Consider the following 13,471-nt stretch of genomic DNA (forward strand, 5'->3'; position numbering starts at 1 on the left):
AGAATACGAACATTAGATAAACCAATGCATTCTATGAAGGACAAAAGTAAAAAGAAGAAACTAATTAACAGAACTAACTTTTGTAAGAAGAAATTGGGTGAATGCAAGCACACTTCAAGTTCAGATTCTTTTTTTAATGAAGAAAGCTATTTTCAAAGCGATACATTATGAAGTGAAGAACGGTTGTGCAATTGAAAAAGAAAAGATGGTTCCTAGAAATGTAGAAGAAGTGATAGCTGATGAAGTTCTAGGGAGAAGTTCTAAAGCCCCAGTGTATACTTGGGATTGTAATAGTATTCGCAGTATACGACAGGAGTCTATTGATATTTTACGAAATTTCTTGCAAGAGTATAGTAAAAAAAAGTATTAAACAAAAGACTAAGATGTTGCAAGGACTAGATCCTTGTAAAGTGAGAAAAAATACTGGTTTGCAAGGTCATTCTCTGGCTTGTCTTTCTAGAAAAGGGTGTCAAAGTGTTTTTCATCATTTGAGAATGTTAGCAGTACATCACTCTGCAATGCGGAAGTTAGTAAGAAGGTTGTACTAGGTAAAAGGTCCTGCAATAATTTTAAGTGACTTAAACACTGCTCTTTTGCATGGGTCAGTAACGGATGTTAAAAAAAATGTGGTGATATAGAGTTTTGTTTCTTTGGTCCTGAACAGGAGTGTAGAGAAAGTGAGAGTTTGATAAGTGTAGGTGTTGAAGAAGAGGTGGAAGATAATAGTACTGAGAAGTTTGAAGAGGAAATTACGAAGTGTAAGGTAATTTGTTGTGAAACACCAAACTATGTTTGTATTTGTTGTCGACGTACTCACTATAAAAATCAAACTAAAAATGTTGATCTGTATTTAAAAAGTGAAAAAGAAAACAATAATTGGAAGGAATTTGGAGCTTATTTGTTGGTGGAAGATTGCTTTGAGATGGGTAGTGATCAACGTATTTGTAAATATTGTTATCGCAAATTGGAGAACAAAATTCCATCTAGAGCTGTGCATAATAATCTAGAGTTGGTAGCTATTCCTCCAGAACTGGTAGATTTAAATACGTATGAGTCCATTCTGATTCAATCTGTGCACCTGTTTCAGGCTATTGTTCGTATGGAGCCTAAAACAGGTAAGTTGCCTCCCACAGATATACAAAGAGGATTAAAAGGAAGAGTTGTGTGTTTACCTTTAGATTTAAAGAAAAATATTTAAACTATTGGTGTAGAGAAAGAGGAAACTGAACCTGTAGTTATTCTGGTTAATGGTGTTCCTACGAAGAGTCTGAAAATATGGCAAGAATTAGTAGATGTCACCAAAGTGCAAAAGGCTATGTTATATCTCATAAAAAACAATCTTTATTACAAAAATGTGTATTTGGAAGAAGAAGAAATTGTTTTAGGAGATGATAAGCGAAATTTCAAGTGGCCAAATTGAAAAAGTTGACATCTCCAATAGTGAAGAAATGTATGAACATTATAGTGTACATCCTTTACATTCAAATGAAGTGATTGGAAATACTATTGAATTATTCCAAATTAAGGAAAGCGAAGGGAACTCCAATGAGTTTTTGGAAAAGAAGTTTAGAAGCATGTTGTTTTCCACAGCTGTTCTCTACTGGAAAAGGTGGACGATATGATGAACGACCCGTGCAGATTTCACTGTCAGAATATCGTACAACAAGATTGTACTCAGAAGATCCAAGATTTCGACAATATATACCATGTATATGTCATCTTCTCTTTGAAAGTGACTTGTTTGGACTTTCATATGCAGTGAACCACATATTAAAAACAGGAGTTCATCTTCAACATGTTTCTGCAAAGGAATTCATGTACAAAGTACAACAGAGAGACGATCATTTAGAATCTCAATTGATTAATTTGATGGCGTGTCAACGTGGTACTAATGAGTATTGGTATCATCGTCATGGAGAACTTAAATGTATGTTAAGGAACTTATGGTTTGTTACGCTAAGCTGTGCTGAATACGCACGGGACGATTTACTTGAATTCCTTTGAGAACTGTGTTCCTTGGATCCTGTACATGTGTGCAGATATTTTGATCATCGGTTTCAAGCTAAGATGTCTTTTATCTGCAATAAAAACAATCCTCCTCTTGGAGAAGGTATTGATTTCTTTTGGAGAAAGGAGTACCAAGCTAGAGGTGCTCCTTATATACATATCCTTTTATGTATCAAGGATGCACCTAAAATTGGAACTGATTCTGATGAGACTGATCTTTCATTGAAGACTATGTTGCATGTGGTATTCCAACAGGAGAAGAAACTACCTTAAGTCAACAAGTTTTACTTTTTCAAACTCATTGATGTGGCAAATACTGTCAAAGGAAATACAAGTCAAAGGAAAAGTTTTATACAAAATGTTGTTTTGGATTCCCACGTCCAGTAATTTCCAAAGGAAGAGTCAACAGTTTCATGTCAGCAGTGAGGCATACAATAACTCGAAAATCTCCCAAAAATACTTACAATTTAAAAAGAAGTGAACATTCAAAGTATATTAATGATTACAATCCAGTGATTTTGTCGATGTGGAATGCAAATATGGATATCCAGTATGTTGCAGATAATTCAATTGCTGTTGCTGGGTATGTTACATCATACATAACAAAATCTGAAAAGACGGAGTTGAAAGAAATGTGAGAAGAACTTTCACAAGAGAAGACTCTTAGTAACAAATTGTCCAGCTTTAGTTTGAAGATGCTGTCCCATCGAGAGATTGCATCCTATGAATGTTCGGATCGGTTGACCTCTGCAAGTTTACATTCAAAGTCAAGAGGAATCATTTGGGTGAGTCTAGGGGCTGCTGCAACACGAAATCGAGTATTGAAATCTGTACAAGAAATTGAATATTTGGCATTAAATGAACCGAAAGCACAGATATTGTTAAAACAAACATGTTCGATACCTACTATCCTAAAAGAAGTCCCTATCTTTGAAACATATGTCTCAATGAAGTACTGCAATATTACAGCCTTAAGAGAAATATTAAAGAAAACATAAATGAAGAAAAATATGCAGTGATTGGTTCTGATGGATGTTTGGTGAAACATACTAAAGGAAATCTCAATAATCACAGGAAACTTAGTTGTGAAACTCCAGATAAAAGGGAATTTTTTTATTTAGCACTTCTGTAACTCTTCAAGCCTTGGCATACTGAAATGGAATTACTTGGAGATTTTCAGTGCTATGAAGATCATTTTAATGTATGCAAAGATATCATTCAATGCACAGTTTTTCCAAATTATCTACAAATGTTGAATGTAGAGATTGAACAAGAAACTACTATTGCAGCTGAAATTGCTAGAGACAGTTCTCAAGATAGTCAAAGTTCTGCTCCACTGAGTCAAGATCCACTAGGAGAACCGATTCTTGAAAATGAAGCCATGAGTGAAGTAGAAACAGCAATGCAACAAGCTCAACAGGATAGTATGGAGTTTGGAAACTTGGAAGAACAGCTAAATGTTGAACAGAAAGAAATATAACAGCAAGTTACACAACAGTTAGACCATGGTTTACTTCATGAAAATAAAAAATGCAACTGCACATCATTTAAACCTATTCAAATGTATATCAGTGGTCAAGCTGGTACAGGAAAAAGTTTCTTAAAATTTTGATCAGTTATCTACATAAAACCACTGAATCACATTTATCTTGTGTTGTAACCGCTCCAACTGGGTTAGCAGCAAACAACATTAAAGGGATTACGTTACATCATTTACTGATGCTACCAGTTGAACATGAAAACAAGTTGGAATATCACACACAAGCTATCTGGAGAAGCTTGTTATGAAGTTTCAAGAGTACTAAAGAAAATGTAACTTCTGATCATTGATGAGGTGAGCATGGTCTCAAACATAATGCTTGCCTTTGTACATTTAAGAATGCAGAAGATTTTAAAAACAGATTATGATGTTTTATTTGGAGGAAAACATCTAATTGTATTCGGCGACTTACTACAGCTTACTCCTGTAAAAGGACAACCAGTTTTTAAAACACTTGTGCATGACGACACCAGGAAATATTTGGGAAGTATTGGAAATGTCAACATTTGGAATTATTTTGAATGTAAAGAACTTACTAAGAATATGCGACAAGCAAGTGATGAACATTATGGAAGCATCCTTCAAGATATAAGAATTGGTGTTTTGTCAAAACATGGTAAAGAAGCTTTGCAAAGTCGACTACTTAGAAACTTATTTCCAAATGAAATTGTTGCTCCTGAAATAATATATAAAAAAATTGGAGAAAAGAAATCTATAAATTGACTAATGCCAACACTGCAAGAGTGTTCTACATTTAATGAAGAACTTTTAAAGCTTGAAAAACAATAAATAATAAAAATGGAAGCCATTGATAAAATAGAACACAAAGGAATTACTCTTATTTTGTCAGAAAAATTTAAATCAAAATGACCCAGGCACTAACCATGCACTGTTACAATCACTTGTGCACTACCCATGCAGTCCTCTAATCACTTAGACACTACTCATTCACTCCTTCAATTATCCAGGTAGTACCCATATACTCCAGCAATCACCCTGTCACTACCCATGCACTCCTCCAATCATCCAGCCAGTACCATGTGCTTAGCCAATCACTCCGCCAATTCCCAAGCACTTATAAATTCACCGTGCACTATCCTTGCAGTACTTTAATCATCCAGTCAGTACCCATGTACTCATGCAATGACCCAGGCACTAACCATGCACAGCTACAATCACCTGAGCACTACTCATGCAGTCCTCTAATCACCTAGACACTACTCATTCACTCCTTCAATTACCCAGGAACTACCCATGCACTCCAGCAATCACCCTGTCACTACCCATGCACTCATACAATCACCCAGGCACTACCCATGTACTCTTCCAATCACCCAAGCACTGCCCAGGCACTCTTCCAATCACCCAGGCACTACCCATGCACTCATGCAATCACCCATGCAGTACCCATGCAATCCTCCAATCACCCAGGCACTACCCATGCACTCTTTCAATCACTCAAGTTCTACGCATGTACTCATGCAATCACACAGGCATTACCATGCAGTTATTTCTCTTTTTTTAACAGATATGGTGGTTCTGAACAGAACATTTTTTTCTTCTTTTTTTCTTTTTTAAATGTTTGTGTTTTTTAAAACTATTTTGTGTATCTTTTTGGTGTTTTTTTAAAAACTGGGAAAAACAGAGGACACTATTAAACTTTACAATTAAACTGTCATTGCAACAAAATAAAATAACAGTGGTGGTTTCTTGCAGCAGAAACCATAGCATCAACTGACTGCTCTCCAAAACACAGTATAGACTTGCATTTGATGCTGTGTTGTTTCAAATTTGCAAATTCAGGATGAAGTCCGGTCCCCGAGATGAGTAGCTTGAGGCTCCTGAGGTGCTTGGACCAGCTCCCTTGTCATCCTGCTACTTTGCTTTATGGGCGCGTCGGTGTTGCTCACGTGCCAGATGATGAGGGTGGATCGTCTTCAGATGCTTTAACATACTCGATGTCCCACAAGAATATTTTTCTCACATGCCCGTGAGAGCACCCTTGGGCAAAGTGTGCAGCTCACTTTGCGAGCTTTAACTTTTTTTTCTCCATCAGGAATAGTGAAGAACTTTCATACAATGTATTCTTTTCTTTTCCTGACTGGTTCTTCCAAGGCTTCTTTATCCGATGGGAGATGGACTACAGGAACAGAAGAAGCCATTTTAAAGATGCTCAAAAAACACCAAAACAATACACCAAATAGTGCAGAAAACACAACAGGTGTATCTCCTGTAAAGGTCTTGGAAGAATGAAATAAATGGGTGGGGTCCCTCAAGTTCTAGAATGGAAAACCTTGTGAACCAATGAAATGCTTTCTTTTGAAGTCACTTGGGAGTCGCGCACCGCGCGCGCAATCAGCGTCCACCGACGCGACTTCGGGAAAATATATTTAAGAATAATATAACTTTATTGCAATTACAAATATGATTTTTATAATTAGTTTAGATAATCTCTTGCTCTAGTATACATATTGAACTACTATACATATAATTTTTAAACATAATTTTTTTTTACAGAAGTCGCTCACCCTACTCGACCCCATACATATTTAACGTTACGCGGGCCGGGCACCGCACACCCGTCGCAGAGCAAACGTGCATACGACGCGACTTGCGCAATATATATTTAACAATAATATAACTTTATTGGAAATACAAATAAATGATTTTTATAATTAGTTTAGATAATGTATTGCTTTTTTTTTTCATCTCTCTGCCTTTAGGATGCCAGCGCCGGGACACTTCCGTTGGAAGTAGCTGTCGCGCTTTATAAATATTAATAATAATAATAATAATAATATACATATACATATTACAATTATATACATATAGTTTTAAAACATAAAAAAAATTACAGACGTCGCACACCCGGCACGATCCCTGAAATATGTACGTGACATTACGCGGGCCGGACACCGTGCACCTGTCGCATACCAAACGCGCATCCTTCACGACTTTAGCAATATGGCGTCCGAAATCCGCGCACTCACCGAGATAGGTACACGATCAGTATGCGACTCCACTTTTTTCAACAACAAAAAAGTATATTTATATTTTAGAAAACACAAAACATTACATAATTTTAATAACAATAAAAACTAAGAAAAAATATTTTTGGGATATTATAGTTACAAAATATCACCTAAAAAACCTTTGAAATTTACTGTAAAAACCATAGGTTTCAGGGACGTTATAGTTAGAAATTAGCATTTAAAAAAACCTTTGAAATTCACTGAAAAAAACATAGATTTCAGGGACGTTATAGTTAGAAATTAGCATTTAAAAAACCTTCAAAATTCACAGAAAAAACCATAGGTTTCAGGGACATTATAGTTAGAAATTAGCATTTAAAAAACCTTTGAAATTCACTGAAAAAACCATAGGTTTCAGGGACCTTATAGTTAGAAATTTGGCCGTTATAGTTAGTTCAGCTAACTATAACTTGCGCCCCCGCAATGCACTGCTGATGACGTCACATATTACATCATATATTGACATGGTAAGCGACATCACTGATGACATCTCAAATGACATCACTGATGACATCGTCCATGTGATAATCTAAGGCACCTCCTCATACCCTAATATAACCTTTGATACACCCACTCTAAAATACAGACTACCATTTTTGAAACCTTAGACACACCAATACCAGTTACTACATGCCCACTCACTGATTCCTAGGTCTACACACACATCCACTCATTCACCGATACAGTCACTACTACATGAAGTCAACAATCAAAACAGAACTATTATATGCACTCATACACCTAAATACACACTCACACACCGCCACTCACCCATAGAGTTACACAGCTAGTCAGTCATGCAAAGAATCAATACCACTCCTATTCTAATGTCTCGGCATCAAATCATTTTAACCTTGGTTTTGAAGCCTATAACGTAATTACAACAGAAATTGCAAGACTGCCTCATCAGAAATATGTGTATGAATATTGATGGTTTGCTTTGCTTTGCTTTTAATGTGGTAACAATGTTACAATTACATTTTATTCCAATGGTTTTAATTAACTGTGCTAATTTAATAAAAACAAACACTCCAATGTACTCACCTATACAGTTATACACACACCACCTCACTTATTCAAACCTATACTAACACATACTTACACTCATACAATAACTAATACAAGCACACACTCATCCATACAGCCACTCTCACAATCACTCACTCTCACATATAGTCATTTATATACTTTAACAATCACATATACTGCCTTTCACATCTGCAGTTACTTACACATATACCACTAAGACATCCATTCACTCTCTAACAAACCAATACACACACTCACCCACCGATACAGCGCTTCACAGATGTACTCCTGAACCCATACACCCAGTAAATCACCCACTCACACATCCATGCAGGGAGTCAAACACCCCCCACACACTCAGGCACCCATACAGATACTCAGACAACCAATTGATGACCCATATAGTCATGTAGCTACTTACTAACCCATGGAGCTGCTTACACACCAACTGACAGACTGATACAGACATTTACACACTTTAATCACTAACCCATACATTCACCAAGACACGTCTAATCACTCACTTATTCAGACAGTCACACACCTAGTAAATGATACATTCAGACACTTATACACCCACTCATTCTTCAATACGCCTTGGTGTATATATATATATATATATATTCACTTAAAAAACCATAGGTTTCACACATGTTATAGTTAGCTGGACATTTCACTCGTAAAAAACCAATGAAATTCCCCCGTTATAGTTAGTGCAGGCAACTATAACTCACGCGACCGCAATCCTCTGCTGATGACGTCAGATATTACATCACTGTATTTAGACACTTATTTACCCATGTCTTCTTCCATTAATCTCTAGCTATACATATATTACAAATATTTATTTTTCATAAAGACACATATGTCATCAGTGATGTAATATCTGACGTCATCAGCAGAGGATTGCGGTCGCGTGAGTTATAGTTGCCTGCACTAACTATAACGGGGGAATTTCATTGTTTTTTTACGAGTGAAATGTCCAGCTAACTATAACATGTGTGAAACCTATGGTTTTTTTAAGTGAATTTGCAAGGTTTTTTAAATGCTAATTCGTAACTATAACGTGTGTGAAACCTATGGTTTTTTCAGTGAATTTGTATGGTTTTTTAAATGCTAAGTTATGTATTTATTTTTATTTATTTTTTTCAGGTTTTTCACCGTGCGCGCATCGTTTACATATTTAAACATTACTCACTAAGCCATGTATTCACTATGATACACTTAATCAGTCAGTTACACAATCAATTTTTCAAAAACAAATCATCCATTTAGACACTTATATACCCATTTATTCTTCCATCGACCTTGAGATATACATATATAAAACATATTTAATTTTCAGAAAAACACACATTTACTGGATGATGTCATCAGTGATGTCATCAGTGATGTCATTTGAGATGTCATCAGTGATGTCATGAGTGATGTCACTGACCATGTCATGAGTGATGTAATATGTGACGTCATCAGCAGTGCATTGCGGGCGCGCGAGTTATAGTTAGCTGAACTAACTATAACGGGGGGAATTTCAATGGTTTTGTACAAGTGAAAAGTCCAGCTAACTATAACACCCCTGAAACCAATGGTTTTTTCAGTGAATTTCTGAGGTTTTTTAAATGCTAATTCCTAACTATAACGTGCCTGAAACCTATGGTTTTTTTCTGTGAATTTCAAACGTTTTTTAAATGCTCATTTCTAACTATGCCTACAGAGATAGGACATGTGAAGAAAGAAGAAAAAATGCACAGAAAGAAAAAAAAGAAGTGCAGAAAGAAGCAACAGAAGTCCTCAAAAACGAAGAAAAGTGCAGGAAGAAGGATAACTTGCAGAAAGAACAAAAAGAAGAGCAGAAAGAAGCCTTGTTGCAAAATCATCCTGTACCCTCAACTTTTTCAGACGGATACTGGTGGTAACTGAGTCTGACTAACCAGTCCTAGAGCCAGTGCTATGTTAAAAGACACTTAGAATACAGTGAAAACACCTACATACACTAGGGAACATTATGCGTTAGGGTCCCCCTGTGATTAGCATGACCTCCTCTGTAAGCCCCTAGTATATAATAGGGCAGGGGGATTAAAACTGCCTCTTAAAACAGGCCACAGGGCGTTTTTGCACACGTCACCTGAGGCCCCGTCCCCTCCCTTCACCACTGTGTAAACGCACCCTGTGGCTGTTCTAAATTGAGAGATTAAGTCCCCTTGAAACCTAAGGGTCCCTAGGGTCAAACTAGACCACTAGGTACCTCCAGTAAGCGCCACAGAGCTGCGTTGCAGAGAGGTGTAAAAAGGGGCTTGGCCTCAGAACACCTGTCTGCAGCACAGCTCCCTGGCGCATACTGGAGATGCCTGTTGGGCTAGTTGGCCCGCAGGGACCCTCAGTATTGAAAAGGAATTAATTCCCCAACTTACAACTCGCCTGGGGGCGCGTTTGCAGAGTGCTGCAAGGGGGGGCGTGGCCTCCAGCCAGTCTTTTATTTATTTTAATTTTGTAAGAAGGGGGGCTGTGTGGTTCCCCTTCTTATTCTAATTTATTGGCCCTGATGACCCCATCCCCCAGGGCCTGTCTCCTAATTATATTTTTTTGACCCCAATCCCCAGGGCTGGCCACTGTTTTTTATTATTTAAAAAAAATATATATTTATAGACACACCTAGGACATGCTGGACAAACCGTACGTACCTATCACCATGACGATTTGCGTGATATTCATTAAAAGGCGACTATGCATGCAATGAATCCACATGGAATGTATTTACACCACTAGTGAAGCTCTGACATGTCTGATGCCCTACCATGCCTAATCCCGGTAGACACCCTTGTTGTTTATTTATACAAACATGGGTAGCTATTGACGGGCACATTTAATACACATGCACACCAAGCCATTCAAAGGGGATTCGACAAAAATTCGACCAAAACTATGCAAGAAACCCCCCTCACGGTTAATAAAACACACATCCACTGCCGGATGTGTAATACTTTTTATTTTACTCTCTGGAAAGGGGACGAACATCACTTGAGAGTCACAGCGCGCTCCTGGCAGAGCCCAATGCTGTGTTACACCCACCATTGCCTGCCGAGTGCCACACACCTCTGTGTTGTATTCCATCTGATAGTGCGTATGCTATGACACTCTCTAGCCCATTTGCACTGTAACACCACCCCGTGAATATGTCATGCCACACTTGTCTTCGCACGGGTTATATTGCCCCATCTAACGTGCCTTCCCCGATGCCTATGTTATAACGCACAGTGCTATGCCATACATATTACAATCTGGGATCCATATCTTTGTCACAGTGCATATGCAACGTTACACTCCCCAGCACATATTTTATATTACAACTTTAGAGACTAGTTAGGTTACACAACACTGCCATGTGCATATTACACTCCAAGGCACATATCGCATAGCACGCGCTAGTGCCTGCGCTATCTCGCGCTCTCCAATGAATCTGTCATTGCGCACAATGTATTGCATATTATATTTCACGCCCGGTTCATCTTATATCACACTTTTTGGTGCATAGTTTATACCATACACTATATCTAGTTTTCATTTTCAATCGTGCTCTCAGGACTATGTTCTATATAACACTGTGTTCACCTACCCTTTTCACGGGCATTACATTTTGCGATAGGGGGTGGAGGGTCAGGGGATGTTTCTGCCAAGTGAGCCCGGAGTCACAGTCACAAACGTCCTCTTCTTCCTGAATAAAAGTGAGATTATGCTGCATACTTGTTCATATTTTAAGTAGTTCGCACAGACACACGTTTTAAAAACAATAAAGTTCCTAATACCCGCCTTCTCTGAACAGTTAGCTTGCTGCCCCATCCCCCTCCTCCCTATCCTCTGTTGTGTGAATCCATGGACTAGCCTCCTCCCTCCTGCCATGCATGGTCTGATGTGCTGCCACTGCCCTCAATTTAGTATGATGTACCAGTCCACTCCTCCTGCCCTCCATTGCCCAATTCTATGCCCCATCATTGACCTCCTGCTTAAACTCTGTGCTTAGCTTGCTGCCCCTATTCTCCTTCCCCCAGCACTCCGATGTCTTTGTGCATGCCCCTGCTCCATCCTTTTTGCCCACCATGTTCCATGGACCTGCCACTCCTATCTACTCTGAGTTTTCTGTTGAGCAGCCACTCCCCTCCCACCTGCCTAGCATTGTCAGATGACTGTAACCTGTCCCTGCCACCTCCACCCTGCCTGTCCACATGCCATGCCCCTATCCTCTTTCTCCTGTCCTACATGGTCCATTGTACTGCCACACCCTTCTGCCCTCCCTGGTCTGTTGTGCTGCAACTGCTCCTCCTGCCTGCGCCGTGCGGTCTGTTGTGAGGCCCCTTCCCCTGAACTTTCTTGTCTGTGCACAGGTCCTGACCCTCCCTTCTATCCTCCATCGTCCTTTGTGCATGCCCCTGCACCCTCCTTCTTGCCCATCATAGCCATTGTGCTGCCACTAACCCTCCCACTTGCCATGCATGGTCTTCTGTGCTGCCATGGCCCCTCCCACCTTCCCTGTGTGGTCAGTTAGCTGCCCCTGACCCCCTCCCACCTTCCCTCCATGGTCTGTGTGTATGCCATCAAAGTCTCACTGTTGCTCTTCATGGTGTGTCTTGCTTTTAGTGCCCATCCTGCCTGACCTCCATGGCTATCTTGCTGCTCCTGCCCTGCCCCCTTGCCCCCAGCCCTCTGTTTACATGTGCAGACCCCTACTCCCTCCCTCCTGGCTTGTCTGTTCCATTGTAATGCCCCTGATCCATCCCTCCTGCCCTTTATGGTCTGTTATGCTGCAGCTTTCTCTCCTGTCTGTCCATTATGGTCAGCTAGCTACCATTGCCTCTTGCCCCTCTGTTCTCTGTTGTCCGTGTGCATGGTCCTGTCCCCTCCCTCTTGCTTTCTATGGATGGTTGTGCTGCACTCCCGTCCCGCATGCCCTGTGTGGTGTATTGTGCTGCTGCAAACCCTGGTGCCTGCCCTGCAGGGTCAGTTTGGTGCACCTCTCCATGTCCCTCCTGTCCTCTGTTATCCAAGTCCATGTCCCTACCCCATTTCCTTCCATGATCCAATGTACCATACTTGCGAACATTTTGAACTTGGTAAGAGGGAGATTTTGAAAAAAAACTGGGGTATTGGTTTTCCCCTTTGAGTTACAATGAAAAAGAGGAGATTGTAGACAGGAGACAGATCAAATAAAGCCCACTTGAGCTTAAAAACATTGGACGTTTCCTGGCTGAATCGGGTCTGTTGGCATGTATGGTTGTACTACCATTGCCTCTTCCTTCTGCCCACAATGGTCTATTACATTGCCACAGCCTCTCTTGCAAGTCCTGTATTGTTGGTTTGTTGCCCCTGCCCCCCTTTCCACTGCCCTCCATAGTCTGTTGTGCTGCCACGGCCCTTCCTGCCTGCTCAGTGTGGTTAAATTGTTGCCTTTGCACCCTCCTACCTGCCTTCAATTTTCATAGTCCGTGCCCCTGGCCTCTGCTTCTCAACAGTATCCTAATGAACAACTAGATTGCTAACATTCTATATTTATTACAAAAGTGTGGAACGCCTGACGTCATCTTGATGTAATCAAAACTGTAATACCAAGAGCATTTCCTTTAGAAATTACATATATGAGAGGGTCTTATTGGCATCAAAATTATGGTTAGTGCTCTAAAAGACTAAAATAAGGACATATTTTCTGAGTTTTCAAATAGCGACAAAGCACTTTTAAATTATTTGTTATCTTTATGTTTTTTTATCCAGTTGACCACTTGATTAAATGTTGCACTTAGGGGAGAGGATGTGGTGTTACTTCCAGAACTGCAGACTTTGCAACTGGGGAACCAGGTTGGAGTTTCTGCTTCAG

The sequence above is a fragment of the Triturus cristatus genome, chromosome 2_2, assembly GCF_964204655.1.
Source record: "Triturus cristatus chromosome 2_2, aTriCri1.1, whole genome shotgun sequence".
In the NCBI taxonomy this organism is placed as follows: domain Eukaryota; kingdom Metazoa; phylum Chordata; class Amphibia; order Caudata; family Salamandridae; genus Triturus; species Triturus cristatus.